The following is a 4,752-nucleotide window of genomic DNA, read 5'->3' as shown; positions in this document are numbered from 1 at the left end:
CTGGCACAGGCCAAGGTCAGCTGCTGTCTGTGCTCTGTCTGGGGCCATTTAGTATGATCTATAATGTGATCTATAGGTGGTTGCCACTTGTGCTGGGCTCAGAGATGCCTGGAGAGTCTAAGCTGTGAACTGAGGCCAGCTGCTGCTAGTGCCTGGCTTGTGGCTCTTTAGCAAGAGGTATGGGGCACTCCGAGGCCAGATGCTGCTTGTTTAGTTTTTTGTGATCCTTTGAGAGATTTTAAGAAACTCAACAGCATGAACCAAGATAGGCCATTTGTATGAAAAAGCCACTGGAAGGGGATAGGGTGAGCCCAGAATTTGGGTAGAGTGGAGTCTCAGGGACTCACCAGGGCAGGGTAAATAGTGTTAGCCAGGTTGATGGAGACTCAGATATGGTGCCCACCTGTATGTGCAGGCTGGGTGATTGGAGTGCTGAACAAAGAAACTATGGCTTTTGCCAGCACTTCTGTCTGAAACTGTCGCTCTAGCTCTTACTCCGAAGCAGACAATTTATTTCCTCCCTATATGTCCCTGGCACCTCTCAAGCTGCTGCCCCAGCACTGGAGCACAGAACGAGTGGGTCCATGTGTAGGCCCATTAAGAGGAACTCCTGGGACTCCAGCAGCCCTTCGTCTCACTCAGCTACAACTCCCACTGGTTTTCACAGCCAGAAGTTATGGGGACTCTTCTTCCTAGCATTGAAACTCTGGGCTGGGAGCCTGCTGTGCAGATGCAACACCTCACTCTTCACGGGGGATCTTGCAGCCAAGATGTCCCTCCCGATTTTTAACTGCCACACATGGGTGTGGAAACAATTCGTTCCATGTTTCCATCACTTTTGCCAATCTTGAGTGACTTCTTCTGTATATTTTTAGTTATAGAGCTTCTTTTCAGCTAGACTTCACGCAATTCTAAATGATAGTTGTTCTGTAGTTTAGTTGTAATTTTGAGGTGGTCATGGGAGGAGGCAAGCACAGAGTTTACCTGCTCTGCCATCTTGACTGGAAGCCTGTGATCACTGCTCTTTGATGTTACTATTGTGTGCTGGGCTGCCATAAACTGCACACACATAATTCAACTAATTTAATCAATAAATGTGTGTGTTCTGATTGCTCCACTAACTAACTGTTCCTCCTCCTCTGTCCGCCTTTCCAAGCTTCTCTATCACCTCAGACACAATATTACAATCAGGCCACTTAATAACCCGACAATGCCCTGTAAGTGTTTGAGTGAAAGGAAGACTCACATATCTCTCACTTTAGAGAAATGATAAACCTTACTGAGGATGGCATGTTGAAAGTTGAGATAAGAAATTAAAAGTGCCACTCCCCTAAACATACAAATGACTAGAAAGTCAAACAGCTTTATTGCTGATATGGAGAAAGTTTTAGTGGTCTAGATTAAAAAAATCAAACCAGCTGCAACATTCCCTTAACCCAAAGCATAACCAAGAGCAAGGCACTAATGTGCTTCAATTTTTTTGAAGGCTAGCAGAGGTTAAGAAGCTACAGAAGAAAAGTTTGAAGCTGGCAGAGGTTGGTTCATGAGGTTTAAGAAAAGCAGCCACCTCCATAACATAAAAGCGCAAGGTAAAGCAGCTAGTGCTGATGAAGAGGATGCAGCAAGTTGTCCAGAGGATCTAACTAAGATAATTAATAAAAGTGGCTACACTAAACAGGTTTTTGGTGTAGATGAAACTGCCTTATATTGGAAGACGATGCCATCTAGGACTTTCATAGCTAAAGATAAGTCAATGCCTGGTTTCAAAGCTTCAAAGGACGAGCTGGTTCTCTTGTTAGGGGATAATGCAGCTGGTGACCGTAAGTTGTAGGCAATGCTCACTTACCATTTCAAGAACTTTAGGTCCCTTAAGAATTAATCTAAATCTACTGTGCTTGTGCTCTTTAAATGGAACAACAAAGCCTGGATGACAGCACAACTGTTTACAACATGGCTTACTGAATTTTTTAAGCACACTATTGAGAACTATTGCTCAGGAAAAAGGATTCCTTTCAAAGTACTACTGCCCATTGACAGTGCACCTGGTCACCCAAGAGCTCTGATGGAGATGTACAATGAGATTAATGTTGTTTTTGTGACTGCTAATGCAGCATCCATTCTGCAGTCCATGGATCAAGGAATAATTTTGACTTTCAATTATTAATTTAAAAATACATATTTCATAATATATAGTTATAATTGCCATAGCAATTCTTCTGATGGACCTGGGCAAAGTAAATTGAAAACCTTCTGGAAAGTATTCACCATTCTAGATGCTATTAAAAACATTTGTGATTCATGGGAAGAGGTCAAAATATCAACAGGAGTTTGGATGAAGTGAATTCTACCCTCATAGATGTCTTTGGGAGTCCAGGAGTTCAGTGGAGAAATTAATTGCAGATGTGGTTAAATAATAAGAGAACTAGAATTAGAAGTGCAGCATGAAGGTGTGACTGAATTGCTGCAATCTCATGATAAAACTTTAACAAAAAAGAAGTTGCTCCATATGGATGAGCCAAGAAGAAAATGGTTTCCTGAGATGGAATCTACTCTTGCTAAAGATGCTGTGAAAATTATTAAAATGATAACCAAGGATTTAGAATGTTACATAAATTTAGTTGACAAAGCAACAGCAGATTTTGAGAGTACTGACACCAATTTTGAAAGTTCTGCGGGTATAATGCTACCAAACAGCATTGCATACTACAGAAAAATCATCTGTGAAAAGAAGAATCATCAATGCGGCAAAACTCATCGTCTTATTTTAAGAAACTGCCATAGCCACACTATCATCGGAAACCACCAACCTGACCATTCAGCAGCCATCAATTTGGAGGCAAAAACCTCCAGTGACAAAGGATTATGACTCACTGAAGGCTCAGATGATTGTTGGCATTTTTTAACAACAAAATATTACTTAATTAAGGTAGGTGCATTGTTTTTTTAGATAGAACGCTGTTGCAACTTAATAGACTTCACTATAGTGTAGGTATAACACATACACTGGGAAACCAAAAACATTCATTTAACTTGCTTTATTGCAACATTCCCTTGATAGTTGTGGTCTGGAACCAAACCTGCTGTACTGAGGTACTTAAAGACCACTTGCTGAATATTCCGGTTTTCTGGAGATCTATGGTAGTCTCTTAAGTGAGTCAGTTTATAACAGTCAGATAATCTAGATTTCTTTTATGGCATGGATTTACAGTATGCTTTTCCATATTTCATAAAGGATTAAATATATGATTGTCTGGAAAAGGAGCTACTATCCTAAAAATACTACCCTCAGTTAATTTTCCATATGGTACTTTTTATCATGAATATTTTTTAAAAATCTTATTGCTTTTTATATATCTACATAGCATTATATTTATTTGTATTTTTAAATGAGTAAATGTCAGGTATTTTAAACAAGAAATGGTAGAAAGACGAAGATAGTGGTAGCTTATTTTTGGATACAGAATTAAGAAGCAAACTTGTATGTAAATGCTCAAGATATTTTGCATATTATAATAAGTGATACTGTATACAATCAACTTTACCTCTGGCTATCGAAAAAAAAATAGATTCATGCTTATATTTGTTTTTTTCTAAAATGTTAGCAGTGCTAGGAAATATAAAATACAAAATACATAATAAGCCATATTATTATTTTAATATATTTTAAGAAGAAAAAGACAAGGGTAAAATGAAAAATTAACAGCAGAGGAGAAAGTTTACTCAGCTATAACCTGAGTTTTAATTAAAGCCATGATTAATGACAAATGCCTTCTTGCAATGCGACCTCTAGAAAGATCTACAGCTGTTGAATCAATTGAGAAGACAGTCTCTACTGTTTTCAAACTAAAGCACAAAGAAGATAAATCATATTTAGAATTATTAATCACGTGAACATATTAGTTATTTGGAAATCTGAAGATAGGCAAAAAAAAAAAAAAGTAGTCCTAAAAATGAAGTAAAGAAGCTTTGGGGATGCCTTATTTGGGAAGCCATAATTTCCAGATTATTAACCTAATTATTTAAAAAGAACTTTTCGCTGCATTAATCCCATTTAAATTTAAGATGGAAACATTGAATAGAGATGAAGCTCTATTAGCTGCACAATGTGAATCAAATGGGACTACAGAAAGAGCTGGAGATAAAAAATGGGATAGTAAGCAAACTTTCAAGAAACATCATTAGCCTATAAATATCTAGCTAGAAATGTGTTTGCATTGGAGAACCTCCTTACCCACCAAGAGTAGCTATATCTATATTCACATTTGATTAAGTCTTTGAAAGCCTTTAAAAGTAAGTAAGTAATCAGATGAGAATCATAAAGAAAAGAAACAAAAACACAAGATGCTCACAGTGTTTTGACATTGTAGATAAAGATCACAGGGCAGCTGTAGAATTTCTTAAAGGGATATGAATATAGGTCTCCTAGAAAAGCCAGCAAAACCAAGGTCAAACTCCCTCTAGCACTCCCTGGTCTGAGCCCATTAATACTAAAAGGAGGAAAAGAACTCTTAACACCAAGAAAAAAAATAAAAGACAACTAATGCTGCTGAAAAATAAGTATTTTTAATAAAAGTTAAAAGCACATGAACTATACAGTTTGAAAAAGATAAATTTTCAATATTCATCTTTAGTACAGGAAATTCTGTTATTTAGACATCACTGTGTGTTTTCAACAAGCAGGAAAAAAGGCAACAAGCTTAAATAGCATTGAGTGAGATTTATGCTATGAAAAAAGATGAGATTTCCTGCACT

The 4,752-nt window shown here is 37.4% G+C and overlaps 1 pseudogene; it reads left to right on the top strand.

Annotated features, from left to right (window-relative positions):
• Nucleotides 1-1,210: 1,210 nt before the first annotated feature.
• LOC120590753 (tigger transposable element-derived protein 1-like) lies at nt 1,211-4,182 on the top strand (annotated as a pseudogene).
• The last annotated feature ends 570 nt before the right edge of the window (nt 4,183-4,752 follow it).

The sequence above is a fragment of the Pteropus medius genome, unplaced genomic scaffold (assembly GCF_902729225.1).
Source record: "Pteropus medius unplaced genomic scaffold, Ma_sr-lr_union100, whole genome shotgun sequence".
Lineage (NCBI taxonomy): Eukaryota > Metazoa > Chordata > Mammalia > Chiroptera > Pteropodidae > Pteropus > Pteropus medius.
This window is presented reverse-complemented; position numbering and strand designations above follow the sequence as displayed.